At 52.3% G+C, this 17,382-nt stretch overlaps 1 protein-coding gene and 1 long non-coding RNA gene across 2 annotated transcripts in view; one reads left to right on the plus strand and one right to left on the minus strand.

Moving 5' to 3' along the window:
- Positions 1–17,382, plus strand: part of ACP5 (acid phosphatase 5, tartrate resistant) — a 129,876-nt gene that overhangs the window by 87,459 nt on the left and 25,035 nt on the right. The gene's annotated exons all lie outside the window — the stretch shown is intronic.
- LOC142302052 (uncharacterized) overlaps positions 1–17,382 on the minus strand; it is a 35,036-nt gene that overhangs the window by 823 nt on the left and 16,831 nt on the right. The window lies entirely within an intron of this gene.

Raw genomic sequence — 17,382 nt, forward strand, 5'->3', positions numbered from 1 at the left:
GATAGTAAAAACTGACCTGGATAGTACAATATTACAAAAAGATCTGGATAAGATGTCAGAATGGGCAGATACTTGGCAAATGAGATTTAATGTTGATAAATGTAAAGTAATGCACCTAGGACGGAGTAATCCTATAGCTGCGTATACATTAAATGGAAGTAAACTCGGGACTACAGAACAGGAGAAGGACTTGGGTATTCTCATTACAAATAAGCTGAGCAGCAGCACTCAATGTCAAGCAGCAGCTGCTAAAGCAAACAAGATTTTAAGGTGTATAAAAAGAGAGATTAGATCCCGTGATCCCAACGTATTGTTACCCCTCTATAAATCACTTGTAAGGCCACATCTGGAATACGGGATCCAGTTTTGGGCTCCACATTTTAAAAAGGACATTCAGAAGTTAGAGTCAGTTCAAAGGCGGGCAACTAGACTATTACAAGGAATGGAAGGCCTCCCATATGATGGCAGATTGAAAAAGTTAGATATGTTTAGCTTAGAAAAAAGACGTCTCAGAGGAGATCTCATTTATATGTATAAATACATGTGTGGTCAATATAAAGGACTGGCACATGACTTATTTCTTCCGAAAACAATACTAAGGACCAGGGGGCACTCACTGCGAGTGGAAGAAAAGCGATTCCGACACCTAAATAGGAAAGGGTTCTTTACAGTTAGAGCGGTCAGACTGTGGAATGCCCTACCACAAGAGGTAGTAATGGCAGATACTATAACAGCTTTTAAAAAAGGGCTGGATGATTTCCTCAGTACACAAAACATTGTTGGTTATAAATGACTTAGTGACTAAATGTAGAACTGGTGGAGGAAGGTTGAACTAGATGGACCTAGGTCTTTTTTCAACCTAAGTAACTATGTAACTATGTAACTATGTAAGGTGCTCCAAAACAGATCAGCTCGGACGAGGAGTCTGGTTCCCTATTTTCCCGTTTCCCGGCCACCTCTGTCCCATCCTTATCTTGCAGCGTTACTTAGAGTCTCGGGTTCCCAGCAAATTCTTTTTAGAGCATGCGGATGGATCCCCACTCACGGAAACCCAGTTTTTGGCCTTGCTCAAAATGTCACTTTCCAGCCTGGGCTTACAGCCAGGGGATTACGGCACGCACTCCTTCCGCATCGGCGCAGCAACCGAGGCAGCAAGGGCCGGCTTCACGAACGAAGAGATACAGTACTAATACAATGATGGTCGCTGACACTATGATAAAAATGCTGAATACAGTAGCTAACAGTTTTTCTTCCTAGATCCGTCAAGACCTAGCATCTGAATATTAGGTCACTCACACATATTCTGTGCAGCACGGCGGGCCGAGTCGAGACCGGATGGAAGCGTGCTGGGATTTCGTCACCTCAAGTTCTACTGCAGAGGAGTTCGGGGCCTGGCCTGGACACATGTCCTACCCGAGGTAGTGAGCATATCAAGAATAGCCACGGGCCCAGCAGTGCTGGTCATCCACGCGGGTGGAAACAACCTAGTAACCGTAAGGATCCAGGAGCTGCTTGCGGTCAAGCAAGCGGACCTGGATAGGTTCAGCAGTTTCTTCAGCAGCGTAGTGGTAGTATGGTCCAGTATATTACCGAGATTGAGTTGGACAGGGGCAAGTAATATAGCAGCTGCGGAACGGTCTAGGCGGCACGTTAATATGCGGATCGCCAAATTTGTAGCGGCAGGAAGAGGTATAGTGCTGGGACACGAGATGTTGGAGTCAGATATCAGCCGATTGGTGTTAGAAGATGGTTTTAGCCTCAATGATATAGGCCTAGATATATTCCTGTCAGACATTCAGGACGGAGTCGAACAGGCCATAAGGGCCCTGTGTGGAGGTCACAGCTCAGGCATTGGCCTTCGCCACTCCGTGGCCGGTGGAAGAGGTATTTGGTGAGAGCCAACCTGCCACGGACGGCCGTAGGCAGGTCTCATTCATTGCGCGGTGGGGAAGGGGAACCGGTGGGTGGGTCTCGGCAGTCTAAACATTTCTGACATGCAAAAACAAAACCCCCAAAAATTGGTGACCAATATAGCCACCTTTCGTTATGATGACACTCAGCAGCCACCATCCATAGAATCTGTCAGTTGCTTGATCTGTTTACGATCAACATTGCGTGCAGCAGCCACCACAGCCTTCAGACACTGTTCCGAGAGGTGTACTGTTTTCCCTCTCTGTAGATCTTACATTTTATCAGGGACCACAGGTTCTCTATGGGGTTCAGATCAGGTGAACAAGGGGGCCATGTCATTATTTTTTAATCTTTTAGACCTTTACTGGCCAGCCACTTGTGGAAAAGTTGGGTGCATGTGATGGAGCATTGTCCTGCATGAAAATTATGTTTTTCTTGAATGATACCGACTTCTTCCTGTACCACTGCTTGAAGAAGTTGTCTTCCAGAAACTGGCAGTAGGTCTGGGAGTTGAGCTTCACTCCATCCTCAACCCGAAAAGGTCCCACAAGTTCATCTTTGATGATAGCAGCCCATACCAGTACCCCACCTCCACCTTGCTGGCATCTGAGTCGGAGTGGAGCTCTCTGCCCTTTACTGACCCAGCCTCTGCCCATCAAGAGTAACTCTCATTTCATCAGTCCATAAAACCTTTGAAAAATCAGTCTTAAGATATTTCTTGGCCCAGTCTTGACGTTTTATCTTATGTTTCTTGGTCAGAGGTGGTGGTTTTTCAGCCTTCCTTACCTTGGCCATGTCCCTGAGTATGGCACACCTTGTGCTTTTTGATACTCCAGTAACGTTGCAGCTCTGAAATATGGCCAAACTGGTGGCAAATGGCATCTTGGCAGCTTCACGCTTGATTTTCCTCAATTCATGGGCAGTTATTTTGCGCCTTTTTTGCCCAAAACGCTTCTTGCGACCCTGTTGGCTATTTGCCATGAAACGCTTGATCGTTCGGTGATCACGCTTCAAAGGTTAGGAAGGTTCAAGACTGCTGCATCCCTCTCAAAGACATTTCACAATTTTGGACTTTTCAGAGCCCGTCAAATCTTTCTTCTGACCCATTTTGCCAAAGGAAAGGAAGTTGCCTAATAATTAAGCAGACCTTATATAGGATGTTGATGTCATTACACCGCACCCCTCCTCATTACAGAGATGCACATCCCCTGATTTACTTAATTGGTAGTTGGCTCTCAAGCCTATACAGCTTGGAGTAGGACAACATGTATAAAAAGTATCATGTGATCAAAATAGTCATTTGCCTAATAATTCTGCACACAGTGTATGTTCCGGGGTTTTTGTTTTTTTTCAGATTTCAAAGTCACAAAGAGGTTGAAAGAAGTGACCTGAACATTTTTCAGGTGGCTATTCTTATGCGTTAAGTGAAAAAAACCCATCAGTGGTAAAGCTGACACACACAGAAAAAAAAAACCAATAGAAGAGGTGCCAAAAATGGCACTAAAGGATCTGTATTCTTCCATCATAGGCAATCCTTTTCAGCTGATCATCTGGATCCCAATCCCAGCAACGCTGGAAAACGTGTAATTTTTCTGGGGCTTGCTTTGGGCAGCCACTGCAGGAGAAATGTAGTATGACATGACTGCTATTCAGATGAATGGACGTCTGTCACACTAGGTATGGGAAAGTACGAAGCGAACAAGGGAAGGGAAGAGAAACCCTGTGTCTAGGAAAAGGTAAGATGCTGACCCCTGATCAAGCCTATCACTGGTCCCTGGTGTCCCTCACCACCCTAGATCGGTTCCGCACTTATGCGCCGAGCCAGATACCTGACCCTAGGTTTCCCTATTGCTGGACCCTAAATAGGGAAAGGGTGGATTGAGCTTTTTGTCAACCCAACTAAACACTAGAGAAGACACAAGGAGGACACACAGGGGGAAAATGAATGAACTACTTATCCACAGATGACTCAGGTAGACGTTCAGCAAAGTAACAGCAACAATACTACAGCTGAGTACAAGCCACCTGCTTGCAGCCAGAGCTTGAATGAACTGAATAATATCATCAGCACAAGTCCAAGGGAAATGGGAGTATTTAAGGGGAACCTGTCAGGTCCAATATGAACCCAGAGCCACGAGCAGTTCTGGCTGCATATTGCTAATCCCTGCCTAACAGTCCCTGTATACACTAGTACAGTTAAAGAGATCTTTAGAAAATGTATTTCTAAAGATCTTTTATCATATGCTAATGAGCGAAGGCACTAGTCCCCTGGGCGTTAGTTCCTCGGCCAGTCGCCGTCATTAGCATGTTAGCACGCTTGTGGCTCAGTGCGTATGACCCCGGAGTTTCGGTCAGGCGCACTACTTTAGTTTGAAGCCAGGACGCGTACACTCAGCTTCATAGTTCGCATGACGAAAACTCCTCACCGCTGCTGTCTGCAGTGCTGATGCTGCTTCTGGGTCTGTGGTGCAATAAATACTGTATGCATAAGCATAATGAGGGGGCCCTGAAGCAAGTGACAGCAGCGCCGAAGACAGCAGTGCTAGAGACAGGTGACTATAGAAAATCGTTTTATTTCACAGACACATGTTTTCTCTAGTACGTGTCACACAGATCACATCAGTGTCTGGTCCATGTGACACCAGTCCTGACAGAGAAAAATGGACTTGTCTCCGTGCGGAACACACGGACAGGCGTATGTGTGGTGCCCCTGAGGCTTAAGTCGCCACAGAGTACTGCACCCGATTTCAGGTGTAGTGCTTAACCCGGATCCGGAGGATGTCAGTACCAGTTTCACCACTTACACACTCAAATACACAACCAGGTTGCCCTCCCCAGTGGGGACCGGGCTAGGGTAGGGTCTTAAGGTAGCCTTCAAACATGGGGGGCACCACCCACTAGTGACAGGGACCCGAGGAAGGAGCAGCCACCAGGGGGAGTCAGGAGCCAACACAACAGTTAGGAGTTCTCCAGCAGGAGAGGAAAGGCGCAGACGTATCTTACCGGTGCTCCGGTGGGACTAAGGACTTGTTCTTGTGGTTGCCGAGGTGTGAGCTTAGTCGCTCCCTCGGAGCCGGCACCATGCAGGGTGCAGGACCCTAGGGAAGATTACACTTCAAGTTGGTTTTCCAGAATCTGCCGGGACGGGGAGGTTTCAAGCTTCCCTGGCCACAAAGAGCCCGAAAGCACAGTGCCAGATAGGATCCGGGGTCTTGGACAGCACCGGGCCCCATTGAAAGCCGCGGTACCTGGAAATAGGGACAAGAGTACTACTCGAGACATACTTGGGTCCCCAAGTAGCTTTAAGCCACGAGGATCCAACACACAAGGCGCTAGGAGGAAGGGGCCCACTGATCATCACAACGGACTGACCTCCAAAAGAATCCGGGTTCGATGGGGCCCATCACAGCGAGGAACCGGTACTACCCGGGCGAGCGGCACACAGAGTGAGTAAAGACACCTGGAACAGCAGCATCTGACTCGGACTCTTATTACCGGGGCCGCCACCCAGGGCCTTGGCGCCAAATGCCATCGCCATCACTACTCCCCTCATCATCCTCCCTGGGGCCCGCTCCACCTGTGGGGAGCGATACCATCTCTGGCTGCTACTACCATCCGCCCCGAAGGACAGCAACAGCAGCGGCGGCTAATCCCTGGCCACATACCACAGGTGGTGTCACGACATTTATACTACTACTACTACCCCTATCATCTTCCCTCCTTATTGGTGTACACCTCGGGGCACAAAGCCAGGCAGACCACCGTGACATCTCAGATCATCACACCAGCCTGGTGACGAGTAACTCAGGTACGAGACCCCGTGCCTGATTCCCCCTGCCCCCTGGGTGCTACATATACCCCACACGGAAACACAGTTCATGGAAAAATACTGATGTTTGCGCAGACCTATTGATTTTAATGGGCCTGCATATGTCTGTGTCTCCGGTACGTATGAAAACGGACGTCATACGTACTGGAATCACTGACGTGTGAAGGAGGCCTTAGACTGTTTGTCGTGTCGCGGGCGGAGGAGGGGACGCCGCGCTCTCCCACTGCTGCTCGGGTCCGGCTGCCGCGGCTGCTGCGGCCTGCTGCTGCTCGATGGCTCGAGCGATGGGCCGGATCCCGGGGACTCTAGCGGCGCTCCTCGCCCGTGAGTGAAAGGGGGTTTTTGGGTGTGGGGATTGTTTATTGTCCGTGACGCCACCCACGGTTGTGGTGATTTGTTGACACTACCGCTGCTCTGTATGGGGATCCCGGGAAGGATGGTATGGAGCAGCCAGTTGTTGTGTTGCCCCTCCGTGGGTAGGGGTTGGTGATCCCGGGGCCCAGTGATGAGGTGGGTGATGCAGGGCTTGGTGGGGTGCAGGGACGCGGGAGCAGCGCTGTGCCTTGCGGCACTGTGGTACTCACTCAGCCTGAGACGTTGACACAGTTTTCGGTAAAACACACGGCTGGAAAGACGGTTCCCACGGACGGCTGCACTTGCTTTTCCCAGTAGGTGACGGTGATGTCCCTTTTCCTGCACCTAATGTTTCTGTGTTGGTAGCGATGGGTTCCCACCGGTAACCCGCTCCCCGGCTTGGATATGGGCCGGAGGAGCCCTACTTTGCCCGCAGGCGCTGGCCCTGAGAAACTGGTGCCCTGGCGGTGGCGTTGTCTCTCCTCAATGGTTGGACTGTTGCCTTCAATCGGGACTTGGTTGTTTGGAGACAGACGTCCCCTTCACTGACGGATTTGACAAATTCACGGCGACTCCTAGCCTTGCCGGGGTCCGAGAGGCCCCTGCCCTGGTGCTGACTGTTCTTCGTATACTGCTCCAGACCGCCGGGCCACTACCCGTCCGCGGTCCTTCCAGCAACCTCCGAGCAGTCAACCCTGCGGACTGTCACCGCCGTCTGCTGACCTTGCTGACACTGTCCAGGCACACAGCCGGACCAACTTCAGGCTTTACTACTCTCACTTTTACTCCTTTTCTGTTACTTCAGTTTTTCTCTTTAGCTCCACTACTACTTCCTTCTACTTCACTCCCCTAAAACTCACTCTAGCTCTCCCTGAGCTGACTGCCTGGTTCCTCCCGCCTCCAGGGCTGTGTACTCCTCGGTGGGTGGAGCCAACCACCTGGCCCACCCCCTGGTGTGAACATCAGCCCCTGGAGGAAGGCAACAAGGATTTCGGTAGCCTTGGTGTTCCTAACTGGGGTGTAGGGTGTGGTGGTGCAATGACCTGTGACCCCTGGCTTGCCCAGGGCGTCACATTCCCCCTTAGCAAAATGCAGACCGTCCGCGGGCTGCCCGTCCAACACCGGTTTTATTTTCTGTAAAGTATAAAAAGGTAAACGGTAACATAACATCATCCCACAACGGGAGGCACATTTCTTAAACGTTGCAAAACGGTTTACGGCTACGGTTTCCGCTCTCTCCCACCCAAGCAACCTGGCCCTGATGCTGCCCCTAAAGCCCAGGCAGCACCCCTTGACCCAAGTCCAGCACAAGTCACCCAAGCGGGATCTGTCCTTCCCCTCCAGAGGGTAGCCACCGGTTCCTTTGGTGGCTGGGCCCCAGCCTGCTCTGCTGAGGGCCCTCCCTCCAACCTGCCTCTCCGGAGGCGGCAACTGCGGAAACGGTAACGGTAAAACAACTTATTTACAAGCCACTAACGTTTGTGGTTGCCCTGCAAGATCACGGGCTTGTCCATGAGCAGTTCCTCATGCAAAACTTTCAAACGGTCCCCACGGGGACGAAGGTGCCGGCAACGGCCGGTTTTCTCTCAATCACGGTTGTAGACAATCTGATGAAACTTCGGTAATCATTTTTGCTTATCATTCTTTTTCAACAAACAAACAGGTGGTCCCAACGGGGACTGCTGCAGCGGGCATCCGCTGCCCTTACTCCGGATCCTCAACATCACCTGAGGGAGGGGGCGCGGCGCTCACTCGGGACTCCTGGCTGCCCCTTAGCTTAGCGTCCAGCGCAAACCACCCCCTCTCCCCACAGTGCCGGGTGTACTGCACAATGTCGCCCGGCATTAGGTTACGGCCGGGATGCTCTTCAGGCAGGTGGGCATTCACATCCCGCCGGGCTACAAACACTTCGGCCTCCAGGCCCGGTTCGTATATAAACCCATAGCCCCGGCGGACATCAAACCGCCTCACCTGCCCTTCGTACAGCGGGCCCCGGACCGGGAATGTTGCTTGACGGAGGCTTTCCTTTTCTCTAATTGCTCGGGCCACCAGCTCCGCCTTCTTCCTCTCCCTCTCTCCGATCTCCAGGCCCAGCGGTACCGGCTCCCTGTCCCAATACGGCGCTGCTGCGAGCTCCGGCGCACGGGTCGGGCCCCGCGGGACATTCTGAACATTGCCCACTGTCAGAGATCTGGGCGGCAAGTCCCGCGGCGTCTTGGCCTTAGGCGCCACCTTGCAGCGACAACCCGGCGCTACCTCAGCCGAGGTGTGGGGGATGGGCACAGGGGCTTTCCGCAGCTGGGCCTCCGGCTCGGAACGGTCCATCAGCTCCGGCTCGGGGATTTCCTCTGGAGTCACCTCCGGTGCGGTTTTCGGAGCCTTCCAAGGCAGCACCTCCGGTCGACTACGGGCTCCGGCTGCAGGTCGGCCCGCCTGGGCGGGCATGCTGGGTAGTGCTACCGGTTGCGGTGGTAGCAGGCCTAGTGGCGGGGTCACAGCCTCCGAGACGGGTGTCGAGGGAGGCAGCGGGGGGAGAGGGCTTGGACCGGGTCCCGCAGCCGCGATGACCGACCCTTCAAGGGCATCGGGGCGGGGGTCACTCACCCTCCCTTTCTCCGCTTCCTCCTCGCGTCTCCGCACGGCTGCTATAACGTCCGCCATGTCGGTCTCCCACTCCTCCATGAGGAGCTGCATCTTAACCTGCAGCTGTTGGTAGAGCTGCGCGGTCCGGATCTCCACCCACGCCGCGGTTCCAGGCGCGGGGGCTACGGTGTCGCGGGACGGCATCCACATGGTGACTTCTTCCAGGAACAGGGTGACTGCAGAGTCCTGGCATCCCTGCTTTTATAGCTGCTCTCACATGCAGCCAGCCGCCATCGCGTCCCCCTTAGCTTCTTTTCGGCCCCTCCTCTATTGGGGCGGAGTTTTGGCCTTCGCGCCTCTGCTACTCGAGAAGACGCTCGAGCGGGAACTTTTCGCGCCAAAGATGGCGACTTCCGAAATTTTTCAGCCGGACACCTCCGGCGGTTACAAGGCGCACCTCTACCCAACGGCAGAGTGGTAAGATCCTGTTCGTGACGCCAAGTTGTCGCGGGCGGAGGAGGGGACGCCGCGCTCTCCCACTGCTGCTCGGGTCCGGCTGCCGCGGCTGCTGCGGCCTGCTGCTGCTCGGTGGCTCGAGCGATGGGCCGGATCCCGGGGACTCTAGCGGCGCTCCTCGCCCGTGAGTGAAAGGGGGTTTTTGGGTGTGGGGATTGTTTATTGTCCGTGACGCCACCCACGGTTGTGGTGATTTGTTGACACCACCGCTGCTCTGTATGGGGATCCCGGGAAGGATGGTATGGAGCAGCCAGTTGTTGTGTTGCCCCTCCGTGGGTAGGGGTTGGTGATCCCGGGGCCCAGTGATGAGGTGGGTGATGCAGGGCTTGGTGGGGTGCAGGGACGCGGGGGCAGCGCTGTGCCTTGCGGCACTGTGGTACTCACTCAGCCTGAGACGTTGACACAGTTTTCGGTAAAACACACGGCTGGAAAGACGGTTCCCACGGACGGCTGCACTTGCTTTCCCCAGTAGGTGACGGTGATGTCCCTTTTCCTGCACCTAATGTTTCTGTGTTGGTAGCGATGGGTTCCCACCGGTAACCCGCTCCCCGGCTTGGATATGGGCCGGAGGAGCCCTACTTTGCCCGCAGGCGCTGGCCCTGAGAAACTGGTGCCCTGGCGGTGGCGGTGTCTCTCCTCAATGGTTGGACTGTTGCCTTCAATCGGGACTTGGTTGTTTGGAGACAGACGTCCCCTTCACTGACGGATTTGGCAAATTCACGGCGACTCCTAGCCTTGACGGGGTCCGAGAGGCCCCTGCCCTGGTGCTGACTGTTCTTTGTATACTGCTCCAGACCGCCGGGCCACTACCCGTCCGCGGTCCTTCCAGCAACCTCCGAGCAGTCACCCCTGCGGACTGTCACCGCCGTCTGCTGACCTTGCTGACACTGTCCTGGGACACAGCCGGACCAACTTCAGGCTTTACTACTCTCACTTTTACTCCTTTTCTGTTACTTCAGCTTTTCTCTTTAGCTCCACTACTACTTCCTTCTACTTCACTCCCCTAAAACTCACTCTAGCTCTCCCTGAGCTGACTGCCTGGTTCCTCCCGCCTCCAGGGCTGTATACTCCTCGGTGGGCGGAGCCAACCGCCTGGCCCACCCCTTGGTGTGAACATCAGTCCCTGGAGGAAGGCAACAAGGATTTCGGTAGCCTTGGTGTTCCTAACTGGGGTGTAGGGTGTGGTGGTGCAATGACCTGTGACCCCTGGCTTGCCCAGGGCGCCACAGTCGACCACGCCAATATCAGTGGGCTTGGGTTGATCTTAGTCTAATGCGGGGATACCTTCTATCCATGATATTCTCCGGATTGAACAAGTACGTGACTCGCGGGCGTTTGAATGAGACCATAAGCTGGGCGTTGTAGTTTGGCGTAGAGATGCGGGGAAGGGGGGGCACTGCTGTATTATATTGTGAAATTTTCCTTCTTTAATGGTGGGTGTTTAAAGCATTGGTAAGATCTCTCACGCCCATCCCTCCTCTCCTTATCTATTACATACAATGTAAGCAAAGACATATGTGCAAGTTACCTCGTCCTGATTCCTGACCTTTTACCTGCAGACCTTCCATCGGTCACGTTACAGGTATGTCACACTTGTCCCCGTTATCACCTCTGCAGGGTTCATCGAGGACGTTTGCTGAACTAACATTTCACAGTGAGATGTTTTCATTGTCGGGTCTTTAAGTGCATCAGCTCAACATCGAAAAGATCTGAGAAATCCTCATAAAATAAGATAAAGGCTATAATAGCTACGTGCAGAAAAACTGTCATGTTTTACACAGGGCGATGTGTAGCTGTGGAATCCAGGGGGGCAGGGGGTTCAGGTCCGGTCTGGCACCTGTTACTCGTCACCAGGCCGGTGCGGAGGTCTGGGATGTCGCGGTGGCTTTCCCGGTTTCGTGCCCCAAGGTTTCCATAATAAATGGGGGGATAGGAGGTGATGGTGGGGGTTGTTGTCGAGACGCCACATGTGGTACGCGGCCAGGGATTAGCCGCCGCTGCTGTCGCTGTCCTCCGGGGAGAATGGTTGTAGCAGCAGAGATGGTGTTGTTCCCCACAGGTGGAGCGAGCCCTGGGAAAGATGATGAGGGGAGTAGTAGTAGTGGCAGTGGCTGTGGGTGCTGAGGTGCGGGGCGCCAGCGCCGGTAATAACAGACGGACACAGGCTCGGCAGGTTCCATGTGTCTTTACTCACAGTTCTTTAAGTAACCCAGACGCTACCGCAGTAGCACTGGTCACCGTTGTGATGGGCCCCGTCGAACCCGGATCCCATTGGACGTTAGTCCGGCGTGGTGGTCAGTGGGCCCTTCCTCCTAGCGCCATGTAAGGTGGATCCCCTGGCTTAAATCTACTTAGGGACCCCAGTCCGTGTTGAGTGAAAACTCCTGTCCTGTTTGCAGGTGCCACAGTTCCGCAATGGGGCCTGACTCGGATCAAGATCCCAGATCCTATAAGGTACTGTGCTTCAGGCGCCGTGTTGGCCAGGGTGACGTGCAATCTCCCCGTCCTGGTAGATTCTGGAAAAAAGCTTGAAGAATGATCTTCCCCAGGGTCCTGCACCCTGTGTGTCACTGGTCCTGAGGGAGCAATGAAGTTCTCCCCTTGGCAACCGTGTGAACTCCTGTGTCCCACCAGAGGCACCGGTGAGACCGTCTGCTCCCTTCCTCTCCTGCTAGAGAACTCCTAACTGTTGTGTTGGTTTCTAACTTCCCCTGGTGGCTGTTCCTCCCCGGGTCCCTGTCACTATGGGTGGCTGTCTCCCACGTTTGGAGACTGCCTTAAGACCCTATCCTAGCCCGATCCACAGTGGGGAGGGCATCCTAGTTGGGGAAACCGGTACTGACCTCCTCTGGATCCAGGCTAAGCACTGCACCCTAAGTGGGCAACTGAGGTCTCTGGGGTGCCACATTGCCAAAAACAATAATTTTTAAGCAAGCTTGAAAATTATTTCCTCTGACAAACAAGCATTTTGCCAGTTCATTAGGTGATTGGCAGCCTGTTTTTAGGATTGCTTTTTCTCGATTATAGACAAGTGTAAGTGTAAGTGAGCCCCATGTCTGCAGTAAGAGAGACAGTCTCTCATTTAGGGCTAAGCCACGCGGCGAGAAAAACAGTGCGAGTGGAGTGCGATAAAACATCGCATTCCCCTCGGACCAATTCTAGCCTGTGTGTCAGCACACATGAGCGATTATTTTCTCAGCCCTAATCGGACTGAGAAAACAATCGCAGCATGCTGCGATTGTAAGCTGAGTCTCTTTCTCTCGCACCCATTCAAGTGAATGGGGCGAGAGAAAAATCGCACTGCACTCGCGGTACACCGGTGTACTGCTAGTGCAGTGCGAGAATGGCAATAGCCGGCTACGCAGTAGAGAGGGAGAGAAATCCCTCCCTCCCCTCCTGAGTGCCGGCCCGCCCCCCGCAGCTGAGGTCTGCTCGCACGAACGGACCTCAGTTGCAAGGACACAGGCATGACACTCGGCTCTGCTGTACTGCCAGCACGAGCCGAGTCTCATGCAAGTGGATCGCAGTAGTGCCCGTGTGGCCCCAGCCTTATGCTTCCAGTGGTTCGAGAAGCATGAATCATGTGACAGATTCACATTAAAAAGCTGCTCACAAACAGTAATACATCTCAAATAATAAAATACTATTTACTCGCCCTTTTATTGTCCATCATTCCAGGTCCCTCATGCTTCCCTCAGATCTAATGCCATGGCACCTCTGCAACCAATCACTGACCTCAGCTGTATTCTCCATGAGACCCCTGAGACCATCGATTCACAAACAGTATGGCGAAATAGTCAAGCGATGTCCATGGCTACCTGTATCAGTCCTTTAGGGAATAAGTAAAATGTGTGCCTAGCTATAAGAACTGGGGCTCAGACTCACAGCAATCAGTTACCACCTATCCTGTGGATGTCACAATAATCCAGGACACTGAGCCGTGGTGAAAACTCTAGTAGGTTCCTCAGGGCTGTGTCTAAACCAGTTAGGGGCCTTCAATATCCATCATGGTCTAAATATTAGTGTTGAGTCAAAGTCCTGTGTCCAGTCCTTCATGATGGCTGGACCAGGACAGTCTTCAAGTCTGCAGCCCTTCATCTTTAGCCCTTGGCTCCTCTTTCACTTACTGGACCTCACATGACATCATGATGTGCATTGCACCATGTCGTCAAGATGTGGATGGGCCTAGTAAGCTCAAAAAGAACCCTGAATCCTGGGCTAAGGATGTGTCGCGGGCGGAGGAGGAGACGCTGCGCTCACCCACTGCTCGGGTCCGGCTGCTGCTGCTGCTCGGTGGTGGCTCGAGCGGTGGTCCGGATCCCGGGGACTCGAGCGGCGTTCCTCGCCCGTGAGTGAAAGGGGGTGGTTTGGTTTAGGGATATTGTCCGTGACGCCACCCACGGTTGTGGTGAGATTGGTGACACCACCGCTGCTCTGGACGGGGATCCCGGGAGCGATGACAGGGAGCAGCTTGGATGTTGGTTCTCCCCTCCGTGGGTAGGGGGGTTGGTTGTCCCGGGGCCCGGTGAGGGTTAGGGATGGCAGGTGTGTTACGGGGCCTGGTGAGGTGCAGGGTAGCTGGGGCAGCGCGGTGCCGCACGGCATGGAGGTACTCACTCAGCCAGTGATGAATGCAAAGTCTCCGGTAAAACAAACGGCTGGATGGACGGGTCCCACAGACGGCTGCGGTGTTTCTCCTCCCGGCAGGTTGATGGTGACTGCCTTTCCCTGCACCTGTGTTGTGTTACGGTTCCAATGGCTTCCCACCGGTAACCCGCTCCCCAGCTTGGATGGAGGCTGAGAGAGCCCCTTTTGCCCGCAGGCTCTGGCCCTGGGAACTGTAGCCTTGGCGGTGACTGTGTTTCCCTTTTCGGTTTGAGCTGTTGCCTTCAATCGGGACCTGAGTGCTGGGAAACCCCGGAGGTTCCCTTCGCTAACGAATTTGACAAATTCAACGGCGACTCCTAGCCTTGTCGGGGTCCGTAAGCCCTGCCGGATGGTGCTGGCTTCTCTTTGCTCGCCAATCCTGTACCGCCGGGCCACCGCCCGTCCACGGTCCTTACGGTTTGCTCCAATAAGCCTCTCCTGCAGACGGTCACCACCGTCTGCCAACCTTGCTGAGTGCCCGGGCCACACACCCGGACACGGTCAGTCTCCTCTGCTACCACTTCACTTCCTAAAACTTATCTCACTCCTTTTCCCGCCTCCAGGACTGTGAACTCCTCGGTGGGCTGGACCAACCGCCTGGCCCACCCCCTGGTGTGGACATCAGCCCCTGGAGGAAGGCAACAAGGATTTTGTGTTTGGCTTTGGTGTGCCTAACCGGGGTGTGGGGTGTGTTGGTGTAGTTCTGTGACGACCTGGCTTGTCCAGGGCGCCACAGATGCTCCCGGCAGAAGTGAAGACCATCCTGGTTCTGGTACCCCAAAGGTCTGGGCTGGACACCTGGACAAAGTAGTGCAAATCATTTGCTCAACTCTACTATATAATAATAATAAAATTTATTTATATAGCGCCAACATATTCCGCAGCACTTTACAATCCGGTGGGGGCTTGTACAGACAAAAACAAGACAAAATAGCACATAATTCAGCAGCTACAGTAGGAATGAGGGCCCTGCTCAAAAGCTTACAATCTATGGGGAAGAGGGGGGGACATAAAAAGTGAAGCACACTTGTATATCTGGTCCGGCCATCGTTATGCTAATTTATTGGTTACATTTAAAGATGAGTGATCTGGTCATTAGACAGTAACCTTTTGGGTGCCCTTACGTGCTATTAGTTGTTTGTAGGATGTGAGGACAGAAATAGGAGAGAGGTTATGAATAGCATTTAGAAGGTGAGACAGGGGAGAGTTAGGTTAGTAAGTTACGATGATAAGCTTGTCTGAAGAGATGTGTTTTTAATGTACGCTTAAAAACTTGGGGGCTGGATATTAGTCGCATTCTTTGTGGTAGTGCATTCCAGAAAACTGGCGCGGCACGAGAAAATTCTTGGAGACGGAGGTGTGAGGTTCGTATTATGGAGGATGTTAGTCTAAGATCATTTGCGGAACGGAGGGGGTGGGTAGGATGATACATATATGTCTGTATATACTGACATGTACTCACCGTATGACATTATTATATATGTGCTCTATTGTAGTATTATTTGGACACTGTACTACCCTAAATGTTGACTTGACCATTGTACAAAACAAGAACTTTCTACCTTTTATTGTCCCTTATTCTTTCTTCATAGATTGTATGTTTTTATGATCATGGCTCTCACTCCTATTCTAAAAATTGTTACTTATTTGGTGCTTTATGCCTTGTCTCAACCACTGATTTCCTGTGAGGCAAAAGGTCCCTTAAAATAGAGGCCAGCTGGAACCCTGTAAACACGAGAATACAAGTGACGGGGGATAGGTGAGGTACCTGTTACACACCCTTCCCCTATGGCCCCCTCCCTTTGCTTTGCTCCACGTTGGCGTGTTTCAACATCATCTTAAGGCCCAGTTAGAGACCCACCTGTGTCTTAGGGGTACTTTGCATGTTGCGACATCGCTATTGCGATCTCGTCCGGGGTCAAATCGAAAGTGACGCACATCCGGCGCCGGTAACAACGTTGCAACGTGTAAAGCCTAGAAGCACCGATAAATGATCGCAAAAGCATCGAAAATCGGTGATCTGTGTAGTGTCGGACATTTCCATAATTTCGCTGCAGCGACAGGTACGATGTTGTTCCTCGTTCCTGCGGCAGCACACATCGCTGTGTGTGACACCGGAGGAACATCTTCTTACCTGCGTCCCGCCTGCAATGAGGAAGGAAGAAGGTTTGCGGGATGTTTACGTCCCGCTCATCTCCGCCCCTCCGCTTCTATTGACCGCCTGCCGTGTGACGTCGCTGTGACGCCGCACGACCCGCCCCCTTAGGATGGAGAAGGGTCGCTGGCCAGAGCGACGTCACAGGGCAGGTAAGTGCGTCTGAAGCTGCCGTAGCGATAATGTTCACTACGGCAGCAATCACAAGAGATCGCATGTGTGACGCGGGAGGGTACTATCGCGATCGGCATCGCTACAATCGGCTTTGGATGTCACAGCGTGCAAAGTACCCCTTAGTATTGAGACTCTAGAGTTCAATTGTCCTTTGGAGTTCTCCACCATCTATTCACATTGTGCAGTTATTTTGCAATTCTCCTGTTATTCCTACATACCTTCTGTCCTGCTGGTACCCTCTGCTAATCCCCTTTTAGCATATTCTTCCTTTTCACCACTTTATCAGCCTGTACAATGTGTTCTTCTCAGCAGGGGGCCCGACCAGCAAACAACCACTCCTCCCAGTGCAAGGAAAATGGAAAAGCATTTAGTAGAGGTTTGGTTAGAGAGTAGATCCAGACAATTTTGTCTTTTCCGTGAAAAATCCTACTTTTATTTATCAAATGAGTTGCACAATAAATAGAAAATATCTTCCAGACAGTGACGAGGTTAGAAATAATGATTTTTACTTTTACTTGAAATAATAATTTTCTCTTCACACTTTGCTTTCGGCACAGAATGCTCCTTTGCAACAATTCCAGCTTTGCAGACCTTTGGCATTCCAGCTGTTAATTTGCAGAGGTAATCTGGAGATATTTCGCCCCATGCTTCCCCCCCTCACAAGTTGGATTGGCTTGATGGGCACTTTTTGGTACCATACGGTCAAGCTGCTCCCACAACAGCTCTATAGGGTTGAGATCTGGTGACTGGGCTGGCCACTCCATTACAGATAGATACCAGCTGCCTGCTTCTTCCCTAAATAGTTCATGCATATTTTGGAGGTTGTGCTTTGGGTCACTGTCCTGTTGTAGGATGAAATTGGCTCCAAGCAAGCGCTGTCCACAGGGTATGGCATGGCATTGCAAAATGGAGTGATAGCCTTCCTTATTAAAAATCACTTTTACCTTGTACAAATCTCCCACTTTACTAGCACCAAAGCAACCCCAGACCATCACATTACCTCCACCATGTTTGACAGATGGCGTCAGGCCCTCTTCCAGCATCTTTTCAGTTGTTCTGCGTCTCACAAATGTTCTTCTGCGTAATCCAAACACCTCAAACTTCGATTTGTCTGTCCATAACACTTTTTTTCCACTTGTCCTCTTTCCAATGTCTGTGTTCTTTTGCCTATATTAATCTTTTCTTTTTATTAGCCAGTCTCAGATATGGCTTT

The sequence above is a fragment of the Anomaloglossus baeobatrachus genome, chromosome 4, assembly GCF_048569485.1.
Source record: "Anomaloglossus baeobatrachus isolate aAnoBae1 chromosome 4, aAnoBae1.hap1, whole genome shotgun sequence".
Taxonomy (NCBI): domain Eukaryota; kingdom Metazoa; phylum Chordata; class Amphibia; order Anura; family Aromobatidae; genus Anomaloglossus; species Anomaloglossus baeobatrachus.